Genomic DNA, 13590 nt, shown 5'->3' with positions numbered 1-13590 from the left:
CTGAACATACGCAGAAGCACAGGAGGACTCCTCTGTCCATCGACCGCTCCTTTCTGCAGACTGCTGTGGCTTTGAGGCTTTTTCCATCTCTTTATTAGTTTCTGATTCAAGACAACAACATTTTTTTTCTTTCTCCATCAGTGGCTGGCATCTTAAACTGTCCACTGAGAGTGTTTTCTGTCAAAGCCTTTTTCAAAATCCAAGTACATTTTATGAGCTAAGTCCTTTCACCTTTTCCTCCCTGTTTTCTTTGACAAAGTTAGAAAATTGTTCTGCCATCTGACCTTTCTAACTGCTATTTTAGTGATGGTCAGTGACTGGAAAAGCAGTGTCTTAAGGTACCTGGTCTATCAGAGAGGTGCCTTGTAAGAATGGTTATAAACATGCAATATTGCACAGTATTACCATGTATAATTAATAGTTTACACCCTAAGACCAGGTCCATTTGCTTCAGTGGGACTCCAGGTATATCAGTATGAAGAATATGGTATATTGTCCTGGTTTCAGCTGGGATAGAGTTAGTTTTCTTCTTAGTAGCTGGTAGAGCACTGTGTTTTGGATTTAGGATGAGAATAATGTTGATAACGCACTGATGTTTTGGTTCTTGCTGAGCAGAGTTTACACCAGTCAAGGATTTTTCAGCTTCTTGTGCTCTGCCAGGTGCATAAGAAGCTGGGAGGGACAACAGCTAGCACAGCTGACCCAGACTGGCCAAAGGGCTTTTCCACACCATATGACATCATGCTCAGTATATAAGCTGGGGGAAGAAGAAGGAAGGGGGGGGACATTGGGCGTGATGGCGTTTGTCTTCCCAAGTAACCGTTACGCGTGATGGAGCCCTGCTTTCCTGAGGATGGCTGAACACCTGCCTGCCGATGGGAAGTAGTGAATGAATTCCTTGCTTTGCTTTGCTTGTGCGCGGGGCTTTTGCTTTACCCATTAAACTGTCTTTATCTCAACCCATGAGTTTTCTCACTTTTACTCTTCTGATTCTCTCCCCCATCCCACTGCGGGGGAGTGAGCGAGCAGCTGTGTGGTGCTTAGTTGCTGGCTGGGGTTAAACCACGACATATATAAATCCCCACCTCCTTCTCAGTGTCTCTGACAACCGCTGAAGATGTAAGCAGCTAGAGGCAGTGCGGTACCTCTGAAGATGGGAGTGACACAAAGCCCTTGATTTTGGTGTGCCCTCCAACTTTGCAGAAGTTTGAATAGTCATCTCGAATTTATGACTCAATTCCAATCAGTAGTAATTGTAGTCCAACTATAGTAATTGTTACATTAGAGTACCCGAAATGGTAAGTCTCTTTTCACCATAAGATGTTGAGCATGCAAAGGCTTGAAAGAGCGACTCACTGTAATAAAGCCATGTAAATAAAAAGGTGTATTGACTTATGGAGCTGTATCAAGGAACTACACTTCCTTCTTCTGGTATGGGCAAACAGAGGTCCCGAGCCAGACGTCATTGTGACAACAGATGCTGATAGTAATAACAGATATTAAAAATCTTATTTTTCAGCATGATTTCTCATAACTGTATTCTTTTAAATCCACGTTTTGATCCTTCCCTGCACAGTTGCGATGTCCAAGTAGAGTTGTGTGACAGCTGTAACCTCACCGTAGTTTGAGTGAATATGTTATAAGGAACAGGAAACAGCAAAGTTAAAGGCAGAATAAAGCAAAAGTTAGTCATATGCTAGAAGTTGTTCCTATATTTGCTAGCTGGAGTGCTCAGTAGAACATATTTACTATTTATGATATCTTTTTTCCAAAGTAATTTGAAAGTATTCAAAAAATGAATCCCCACATCACTCATGCGAATTGAGTATAAATTTCTTTTGCAGGGGGAAATTGAGCCAGCGAAGCAAAAGCACAAACTTGTCACTGTACAGTGACTCATCAGAAAGGTTTTGTGTTTATTGCATCTCTCCAAACCTGGTAGCACTACAGGCTTCATTTTGGATGCTTTGGCTGATGACAACTGAAGTAGCACTGAGACAGCTGGAGGCTTAATACAGCTGCCTGTCAGTCACATGCTGGCAATAAAACATCCACTTAAAAAGCAGGATCTTCCATTAAAAAATAACTTCCACTTCTCAACAAGCTCTATGTACACAGCCTTATCTAGAGAACCCTATGTTGCCTCCACTTTGAGATAACAGACAAATAAACCGTAGCCAGGACCACATTTCAGCGGATGAAACAAGCCCCCTTGTCACAGGTGCTGCCCGCTCAAGGAGGATCTGCCACACATCAAACAGGATCCAGAGCCTGTAAACATGCGGGATGGATGGCTTCTGCGTTCCCTGAGGTACAGCCGAAATGTCTTTCCATTATTCTGGTCCTTACGCCAACCTCCTGATATTATAGTCAAAATAGTTGTTTCAGGCAGCCTTCATTTGGATCCATCTCATTCACGCATGGAGGAAAAAGGTGGTTTCATTGATTGTTTTATGTCCTCTCACTTTAACGTGGTTAATTCAAAGTCTGAAATTCCTTTTTTGTTGAAAGCTTCTACAGGTCCTAGAATGACGTATATATTTCTAAGCAAAGAAAGGCTGTCACATGGGTCTTTAAGTAGAAATATTCCTTGACACATAAGCCTGAATGCTGAATGTTTATCACTTCTTCCCAGTTGTTTTCCTTGCAATATTTTAAAGCATGGGTAGTCTGTAGGCAGGAGACCCAGTTCGGTTCTTTGCTTGAGTTATTTCAAATTTACACTAGAATTGGAAGAAAATATAGGCAGAATGGATTCATTATGTCTGAACTAAGTGTGACACTGACTAAATGTCGAGTGAACAAGTGCTGCATCTTAATCCTGGGTTTCCTCTCTCTCCTGCTCCCATCATCCAAAACATGCTTTGCCCTTGCCCACTATTGTCCTAATGTTTGTGGAGAGCAGTGGAAAACCCCAAGACACTGTTTCAAAGTTGAGTCAGTCTTCCCAAAGAAATTCATGTTTCTTGAAGATAACATTGTAATTTGGATAAAAAGTATATCCACTTTGCAGGGCATCTTGCTTGGGCAAGAGAAAAGGTGCTTTCCTCTTTTTCTGGAGGGTGAGACACACGCCTGGTTTACACTGCCTCATGTGCCCTGTGCCAGTGGGAATGACTGTTAAATGCCTACGTTGTATTATTGACTTAGCAATACGATCTGCTTGCCATCGCAGACTCCACGTAGTGCTTTGTACACATGAAAAGCAAATAGTTACAGCTCAGTTTCTGTTGTTTGCAGAGGTGCGAGTTCTTCAGTGTAGAAGAAAGTCAGGCCCTGCACCAATTGCCAGTTTTGAGTACATGAAATCATCGATCAGTATAAATAATACAAGTTCAGTAAGCAATAAATACATTTTTAATATCGTAAAAGCAGATTAAGATTCTCCCCCTTCCCCTTCTCAAGCAGGAAGATGAGTAGCAGAATACGTGGAATAAAAGGCACTTTATTTACCTGGAAGTTTTGTAGAGAATGAAGCCTCAAAGAGGTGTTTGCTGGTGACTGACTGTCTTTAAGAGGAATCTTATGACCCCCCCAAGGGAGTGTGAGGAACAGCCCGTAGCCCCTTGTGAACGGTTTTCAATTAGGATCGGGCTTGACAAAAACAGGACTTGTGGTGGGTTATGCCACTGGCTAAATGCTCCCTGGCTACCCTTGGTACCTCCCTGTTTCGTAGCGGTGGGTGCAATGACACGTTCCTCTGTGTGAGACGGAAGAAGAAAATAGAATAAACTGTTCAAAGGTTGGTGGTATGATGTTCTGAGCCGTCAGTGACTGCCGCTGCTCCAGCCTCTTTGCAGGCTACTGCTGTTTTCCTGCAGGATGCCATGCTGGAGTCTATATACCTCAGTGACAACTCCAGCGTTATGCCCAGATAACTGATTGTCTTTCCTTCATTTCCAGAATATTTATCATCTCTCTTGAGGAATAATTCATTGCCATAGATCCATCTGGGAAGAGGAAAAGAAGACAAATACGCAATTCTAGAGTAGCTGCCCTTGCGTGGTTGGCTGCTTATGGTTTCTATAAAATGTAAGTTGTTCAAAATGTATTGAACTATAGCTGCCTAATTATGAGATTTTTTAATTGTTTTCTACATGCAGAGCTTTATCAAATTGTGTTCCAGATCATAATCACAATATTTGATTTAATACTTTTTAGTAGTAGGCACGCATGCAGTCTATATATCTTGGTGAGATGGCAGTCAAGTCAAGGAAGGGCGGTTTGTTTTTTATCACATAGACTGAGCCTTCACAAAAAAAACTAGCGTCTTTAGTTTTGTTAAACTGTTTGAGGTACCTGAGCTTTTCATGGAGAACATCAGCACGGAAAATTAATTTCTCCCTGGCTGAATGCCTAAAGCTACAGTCACTGATTTGGTCATATTTACCAAAGGTTTAGATCAGAAGTATAGGTACCTAATAACTATACACTAGATGTGCTAGAAACATGTTTCACTAGATAAGATTAAATTCTGTCTACAAAAAAAGCAACTTCTCTCATTGAGACTGATGATTCCAAAATCTCTGATAGCTAATCCAATTGAGAGCAAACTGAAATGGCAAGGACGCAGTTACTGCTCCTAAAACAGAAATCTCTGCTTGGGAACCATTTGGACACATAAGGAGAACAACAGAAAAGCTGATGAAACTACGCTGGTTACAAGCACCAAAAACAAACTCCAAAGGTCCTACCACAGCCCCTCTTCCCATTTCCTGAAGGGGTAGTGGTAATAAATTGGTTGAACACAGTGCTTAACATGTGTGATGTTTTAATGTCTTTCTCCATCAAGCAGGAGTTAAACAGATCACTCAGGGTGAGCCAGAAAAAGCTGATTTGGCTAAATCATTGTCTAGCCAAATTAGTTATATTTAATCACTGTTATCTGCAGTCCTCTCATTTTTTGTCTCTCTTCAGAAATAGTTATAGCCGTTTCCAAAGAGCTCCTATACAACTCTCTGTGTTCAGGGGAATGATGACATGCTTCCCTGCCAGCTCTGGCCTCCTTGATGATTTCACCTTTGAAGATTTGTCTTTTCTTGGGTTTTGTGACATTATTCTTTCTCATTTCCTCTTTCTTATCCTGCCTTCTTTGTCCACGAGTGCTCTCCCTTTCCTCTCCTTGGTTTCTAGGGAAATGTCCCACCGTGTTCTGTCTTTGGCCTTTGGTCACCATAGAGCCAAATGCTTCCTGAGTACTTTGTGAAGCTCTTGCCTCCTGAACACCATTCTTTACTCTCTAGGTTACGGCGTGATCCCTTGTTTTAAGGTGCATGACTTTATATTTGACTTTGATAAAATGTCCAGCTCACCAAGGAATTAGCATCCTTTAAAATATTTGCCACTCTGATGACCTTTGCCTTATTCATGACTATAACTACCAACAAAAAGGTGTAAGTATTGACAGCTCTTTCTGAGAGCTCCTCTCACTGCAGACCAGCTGCTCCCCAGCGAGTGACATTTTGCAGTGCAGAGCGTGGTGGGCCCTGCGGTCCCCGATTCATGCAGCAGGCCCAGGTGGGCTCTCCCAGCCAGGGTAATTTACAGCTGCTCTCATGCTCTTAAGTTAAGTGGGTGACCACTTGGCCTCCAGTCGGTTGAGAGATTAAGAACAAGAGACCTGGCCAGGCGCCATCTCTCCTACAATATATCCTAGGTCCTGCAGCAGGCACATGCCTGTTGCTGGGCTCGGGTACCTTCTTTTAGATTGCTTCTCTCTTTGTATGGATAGGCACCCTGGCTCCCCCAGAGCACATGCATGTCTTCATGCCTTTCTACCCTGGATGTTTCTTCTCTTCCTCTCATGAATTCTTGTGCTTGACTGCAGACCATGCCTGGTTATCTTTCTTCTTGTCTTACCCTGCTGCTCCCACCTTATCTATTTTACAAATTATTTTCCTTAACTGTCTCCAAACTTTCTTCCTACCAGTGCTGTCCTGTTCCTCTGGTGGTGTGTAGTAAAGTCCTGTCTGTAGACCTATTTCTTTTGTGAACTTAAGGGAACCATGACCAGTAGGTTATTTTTCTGCGTGTCTTGGATGGGTTTGTCATGTATGTGAAATAGAAAGGGGGTTGAATGTTAGCTTGATTTAGAAAGAAACACAATGAGTATTTAACATGATTTTTAAAAATTTATTTTATTTATCATGTGATATCTAGAGAATTAACTTTATAATCCATAGAACAGATAGTGTAATACAGCAATTTCACAACTAATATGCTCCCGTAGCAAAAGAAGGGAAACACTGAGCAGTATGGGTATAAAGATGTAAGACAAAGCAGTAAGACGAAGAGCTAAAAATAAAGAAAGAAGCTGTTGGCTTGGTGAGAGCTGGAAAGAAAAAAGTCCTTGTACCAGAAGTGCAAAATTGTAGACTGCAGGACAGAAGAGCCAAGTTTGAAGGGAGTGAAGTGCATAAGGAAGGCATTTGTGTTCAAATCCCCATCAGCTAGCTCTTATTTAAAAGGGTGGCTATTTGCTTTATTCTTGAATCTCTGAACATTCCTCTTTGCTTCTGTGAAACCATAAATACTGCATTTGACATCAGCTGTTACAGGGAAAAGAAGTTCATTACTGCTCCAAAACATCCAAATCAGATTATGTGACATACTGAAAGTATAAAACAAACATTAAGTAATGGCAGCACTGTCAGTTAGAATTACAGTCCTCCATAGTTTTGGGTCTTCTTTTTTAAAGAGAGGTGGTGTCACAGTTCAGAAGAGAAAAACGAAGGGAAAAAAATTGCTCTTATTGGTCCTCTAAATTGCAGCTGGCTTTGAAAGAGCAACATCAGAGTCCAACTTTTCTTTGGGTGGATATTGGAGTATGCTGGTTATGAGCCGCCAGAAGGGTACAGGGCAGATCAGGGAGAAAGTGCTGATTAAAAAATAATTAAAACCAGTTTTCTCGCTATACGGCATGTGGAGTTGGCCAGAAACTATGAGTGAGTAACTCTGTCTACACAAGTGTTTTTTGGTTTCCATTTTCCTAATCTTCATTCACCTTCTGGATATCTCAGGCCATTTTAAAATTCTGCTCATGCCTGCAGCCCCTGTTTCTTGCACTTCAGGTTGGTTTTATTTAGGGTATGGTGAGAAATCGCAGGGGCTCTGTAATGTGTCAAATATCACAATGGGCCAGCATTTGTACTGGCAGATAAAAGCAGCTGCAGGTTACTTAAGAGGGTGTGTGCAGTGTAATGGAAGAGAATTCAACCATGGAAAAAAATAGCCTCCAGTATTCCATCATTAAAAGGAACACATTAAAGCAGCTGCAGAATTAATAGACAGGAAATTCTTTCTTTATGATCCATGAAATCTTCAATCTATATTATCCTATTCTTCCTAACAACTTCTAACTGCCTGACATGAATTTCCCTGTTTATTAATTTTGCAGCATAGTGACTTACAATTGAGAGTAAATTGCCTGAAAGCAAAATTCTGTTTCATTCGACTGAACCATAAGAATCAGAGGACCATGGAGCGCGTAGCATTTCCAGCAATTATATATTCCTTTCCTCTAGCCAGTGGAGAGAGCAACTATTGAAACTGGGGTTTGTGGCCACGATGGTCAGAGTCCCACAGAGATAGTGGTCGGCCGACACAACGAGCATATGTTTCCTCCAAAAGGAAGAGCACTCACTTGCCATGAGATTGCACTTTCCTTACTGCTGTGCCATTTTCTAGGCTGTCAAACTCGTAACATTTTGTGGGTGGCAAAATGATGTCATTTTATTCAACAGCTTGTAGTAATTTCCACTCCCAACCCTTCATGAGAGGTACAAATTACTGAAGAAAAAGGGCTATAAGCTTACAGATGGCAGTATCGCTTTTCTTTTCCATTGAGATCACGGTATCCTTCTTTCTAGCTGAATGACAATTGTGCTGTCACTAAAATTACATAATGCTACATCCCCTGAGGGGTTATAGTTTGGGATTCAAAGGACAGCTGTCAAAATACAACTTGCTCTATTCTGAGCTTTGGAAGTCTCTTAGGGTATTGTACATATGAGTTTGTCTTTTTTTTGGTGGATTATAGATAGAGTTAACAGTGGAATGTAAATGAGAACTACATTTACATGGCAAGTTAAGTGATACAACTGAGATACAAATGGCACACTAAAATAACTAGTGTTTGCTGTAAATCACGGGGGCCAAAATCAGGACTAACACAAATGGCAGCGCTATACTCAGTCAGTGGAGTTTGGTAGCTTACAGTAAAACTCTTTTTCTCCTTTATTTTGTATACACCATACAATGTGCAGTAGAAGCTGCCCTGATGGTCCAGGTTTTGCCTGATGTCTTGAAGTCAGCTATGCTATAGTACCCTCCATTGCTGTACACTGGCTCCGAGTGCCTGCCAATTATTATGAACAAGCATTAAATCAAAGAGTCTCAGTGCAGTCTTTGAATGTGATTGGAAGGGAAAAACTTACATAGTTTTAGATTTCCCCAAACAAGGACAAAAAAAAAAAAGAGGATAAAGGTTGGAGAAAGTATCTTGGTTTGGATCAGTGTTGTGGTTTAGCCCTGGTAGGCAGCTGAGCCCCACCCAGCCGCTCGCCCACTCCCACCCAGTGGGATGGGGGAAAGAATTGGAAGGGTAAAAGTGAGAAAACTCGTAGGTCGAGATAAAGACAGTTGAATAGGTAAAGCAAAAGATGTGTGCACAAGCAAAGCAAAATAAGCAATTCATTTACTACTTCCCATCGGCAGGCAGGGGTTCAGCCACCTCCAGAAAAGCAGGGCTGCTTCATGTGTAACTGTGACTTGGGAAGTCAAACACCGTAACGTCAAATGTGCCTTCTCCTTCTTTCCCCCAGCGTTTATTGATGAGTGTGACATGATATGGTGTGGAATATCCCTTTCGTCGGTTGGGGTCAGCTGTCCCGGCTGTGTCCCCTCCCAGCCTCTTGCGCACCCCCAGCCCACTCACTGGTGGGGTGGGGTGAGAAACAGAAAGGGCCTTGACGCAGTGTAAGCACTGCTCAGCAATAGCTAAAACATCCCTGTGTTCTCAATACTGTTTTCAGCACAAATCCAAAACACAGCACCGTAGAAGCTACTATGAAGAAAATTAACTCCATCCCAGCCCAAACCAGTACAGTAAGTCAAATATGTGGCCACAGTTCCATTTGAAGGAATGGAACAGAATAGAGCAATTTTTACAAGGGCCAGGGTGACTCCTGAAAGGTTATTTTTATTCCACCTAAAACCGAGAATTGCGAAGAAGTGTGTGCAAGCCATTTTCACAAGATGAAAAAGATTTAGTTAAAACATTTCCAAATGACAGAAGGCAGCAAAGCTCAACATGGCCAATGCAGGTCTTAAAACAGTAAACCTGGAGACTCAGCTTTTCCTGCTCAAATGACTGTGTTAGCTGGGTTGGTATTTCTTCCCTCCGGCAGCTTCTTGTTTTCCCTCGCTGCTTCCAGGTATTAGCATCCTCCGCTGACACAACTGCTGCTGCTGTTGTAAAATACGTATCAGGAACAGGAAGCTCTGGAGAAAACAAGCCTGGTTCTAGTCAAGCCCTTGAAACAGGGGAAAATGTAAGTGAGGAATGAGAAGCGGAGAAAAATAAAGGAACAAAGCTGCTTCTGAGGGCTCATTTTCCCCACCTGCAGATACTCCTATATTAGTTGAGTAGTATAGAAGAGAAAAAAGTGTGGCACAGAGGTGTGTGGGTCAGACTCTGGTTTGCAGATCACCTATTTCTGGACTCTATCAAGCAGGGCAGTCACTTGCAGTAGATTGCTTTGGTTGCCAGTAAGCAAATCACATTTAAAAAAAACCCCAAACAACTGAATGCATACATAATATCATCTTTTCATGTCAGGGCCACAGAAGGAAAGTAGTTGTCTGTGACATGAATGGAAAGGGAAACGTCTGCAAAATAGTCTTAGATAAAATGCTAATCCCGTTTTAGGGATGCATCTAACGTCGGGCATAAGGTGACTAAGATGTACAGGCGTTAAAACACATTTGCCGCTCAGCTGTGTGTGAATGGATGAGAGGATGATTGATTTTTTTTTTACTTGCCAGCCTGGCTTGTGCAGAAGATTTGTGGGACGGTGCTCATGAATGAATAGGAGCTGTTGGCTTATTTAGTCTAGCAGAACAAAAGCCGAGAAAGGATGCCACTGCTACCTCTAAATACTGTCAGAGAGGAAAAGAGTATTTCATCTGAAGGACAATGCTGGCACAGGAATGCCCTGGTATGAATGACCTATAAATAAATATAGGCTGACTATGAAAAAAGTTCAGAATCCTAGGCAAGGAGCTAACTTTCAGAGTAGTGCAGGCAAAAAAACCCTCTCATTTGTTTTAAAATAGAGCTAAGGCAGTTTACAAACAGGATTGTACGATGCTATTATCTGGCAGAACAAGGACTAAACTCCATGAACTCTCAGGTCCTTTCCAGTCCTAAGCTCCCTTGGTCCTACAAAACGTTTACATCAGGCCTATGCAATGCACAGCCTCCCTGACCACGCACTGCCCACCAAGGACTTTCTTTGGCCAAGCACAACATGTGGATAAATAACTTGCTTATACTGTTTCACCTCTGCAGGCCAAAGCGCCTGCCAGGAACAAGCTGGTGCCTCTTAGCCAGCAGGAGCTGACTGCCTGGGGAGGTAAGGTGGTGGTCTGGGTTTGGGGTATCAGGATTATTTCTCCACAAAGATGGGTTTGAGATTAGTTGTGCTTCCAGAAGCGAGGTCAAGAGCATTGAGGAGCTTGGGAAATGGCATACATGTACAGGGGCTGTAGGATTCACAGGGAGTCGTGATCAGCAGTGACTGTTGACATCCAAGGATCAGCCTCTTTTGCCGATAAACAATGCAGGGTAATTGCTGTGTATTGGCAATTTTGTCTTGATTAGGTGGCTAGTTTAGATCAGTTGTTGCAAACATCAGCTACCACCCATAGCCTGATGTGCTTTGATGCTTTTTCCCCCCAGAGGTATGGTGTCGCCCAGAACGAGCTGCTGTGAACTGCTGATCAGTGCGGAGCAATTGCAGTAAGTGTAAGCAGCTGCTGCCGGTGGCTCTTTCTCCTTGGGACCTTTTGTCCCAGGTCCTGCCTGCTCGGCAGCGGTGCTCAGATGCTTACCTTGGGACAGGCATCTGGGAAGCTCAGCTCCTGGGTGTCAGTCACCTGTGGCTGGGAGGAAACCCCTGCTGACGAGCAGGGACTGATTATCCTTGGGAAAACACCTGGGGCATAGGAGGCAGAAGCTGGATGGCTGGAGAAGCAGGAGGCCAGGTGATGTTGGTGTGCTGTGCTGGGGGATAGTACCGGTTCAGAAGAAGGGTAAGAGGATTACAAGGTGGAAAACGATAGCGAGGGAATAGGGATGTTGGTGACTGGCTGAAGTCTTCTGCATATCACCCCCTTACCTGATGTGCCTTCACCTTGTGCGACGGGACGCGAGTACGGCTTGGGTTCTGTGAAACCTCTGTGGGTGTTCTTCCAAGTAAACTTAGAGAGACAGCAGTTGCCACCAGGCTACCTGCAAAGCTACTTCCACTGTTCTTCTCCCCATCCTTGCTGTGTTCCCAATGCAGTTAATAGAAATAGGAAGACAAGAGCTAAAAAGGAAGTTTATCAGCTCCAAAGGCAGGGGGAGCAGGGAGCTGGAGTCAGGTGGTGGACAGGGTAATTGAATTTTAATCAAGATCCAAATCAGCAAGCAGGAAATGCTAATTTACATAAGCAGTACTAATCTTATTAGCATTTTATGGAGAGGAAAGAGGCATTCTCAGAGAAAGATTTATTCTTATCAGCAGTTCTGACCTAGCAGTGCTTCTTGCTAATTGATGAGAGCTTAACTGTAATCTGTGCCTGTTCATCGCGGGAATGTTGAACCATTATACTTGTGTTTCTACTGAAAGTGATGCTGTATTTCTATCATTTTTATGTGGTCTGTATCTTAGATAGAAACCTTAAATTCACACATTTATTAAAAAATATTTCAAAATAGCTTTTAATTAATCTATTTTTAATTAAGGTAAGAGGATCACTAATTAAAGAGTCTATTTTTAAATGTGTTAGATGTACAGAGAAAAAGGAGGTCAAAAATACCCTTGTATGGAAAAGAAACCAGCTTGCTTACCGAGAGGAGGTACTTTCTGTGGTTAGACAGCTCACCTGGTTGTATCGGGACGCTGTTGTTCAAGGTCTGAGAATTAGTCATTCTCACTCTCTCTGATACTGCCTTTTTGTTTAAGGGAGTCTGTGCGTATTGTTTCATATGCTGAAGGGGGGAAATAATCTGCACGTGTCTTTTTTTTTTCTTTTTGAATTCATGATTAGTCAGTCACTTAATTTGAAGAGCACAGAAAAAAACTTGTTTAAAGAAAAGGTTACTGCTGTCAAAGGATAGATTTGTACATAAATTCTGACTCTGGTGATTAGCTGCTGTTCTGGATGATCTACGTTTGCCTTTTTTTCTAGCTTGGTGATAAATGTAGTTTGAGTATTTTGTAATTGTTTCACATTTACAGAGTAAGGATTTTTGGAAGCCTGGTTTTGAGGCAGGTAATAGTTTTCAGAAGTAATTTAGATTTTTGAAAGAAAAGTTGTCTCTAATTTTCATTTTTACTTTTTTTTTTTTTTTTTTTAAGAAGTGATTCTAGTTGGCTCTAATGATGGCCCTTGCAAAGACGCAGTAGTATGCTAGAAGCGAGCTGAGCGACCAGGGCCGGCGTTGGCTCTGAGTGGAAGCCTGCCCAGGCAGCGAGATGGGTGTCGTGTGAGGCGTACGCGGGCAGCGCAGCGAGCTCCCTTCCCGGTGTTAGTCCTGCGGAAGAAGTAACGTTAGAGGGAAGCCTTCAGAGAAGGGGTGATGTGGGGAAGGAGGAGTCTGGAAGGCACGGTATGAAGTGAAGCCTACCTGTCTGGACACATGAGTGCACTTGACGGCAAGCGGCAGCTTGCCAGGGAGAGGACGGGTGCCAGGCTGAGCCTGTCTCCCTGGGAGCGAGCCCTGAGGTTACACGAGCACAGATCTCCGCAGAGGTGGACGTGCGAGGCACCAAGGCCAGCCGTGTCTGCCCGTGTCTGCGCGTACGTGCGCCTGCTGGTTTGTTTAGTCACCTGACATCTTCATCAAAATGCGCTTTCTTGTTAAACTAGGCGAGCCACTGATTTTTACCCACTTCGCTACCCCAAACTCAAGGACTTGCAGTAAAAATCTAAACTGAAATTAATTAAAGTTGGAGCAATTAGAGAAATACAAACCCCTCTCCTGTGTAATATCCGCTTGCAGCTATCTCATACGGATTATCTTTTATTATTATTTGCTACTACTATTATTATTACTATTTATGGATTATTGTTATACTGGTGCAACTCCAGCATCCCCCAGCAGTGCCAGCACCAGTCCCCTTCCCTCGGAAGCCGTCGGGAAGCGCGGGGCAGGAGAGCCGCGGGATGGAGGCCTCCTCCCGGCGGGACACCGGCGCTGGGAGGGGGGACCGGGGTGCAGGGGTTTGTCCCAGAGCACCGTTATTCACCGGGCTGGTACCACCCTGCCTGCCTTTTTGTGTTAATTGATTTACTTTAAGGAAAGCTTCATCACGTGTGTGT

This window comes from Nipponia nippon, unplaced genomic scaffold, assembly GCF_047370975.1.
Source record: "Nipponia nippon isolate SJK-2023a ecotype South Korea unplaced genomic scaffold, ASM4737097v1 scaffold_1, whole genome shotgun sequence".
Lineage (NCBI taxonomy): Eukaryota > Metazoa > Chordata > Aves > Pelecaniformes > Threskiornithidae > Nipponia > Nipponia nippon.
Note: the sequence above shows the minus strand (reverse complement) of the source record.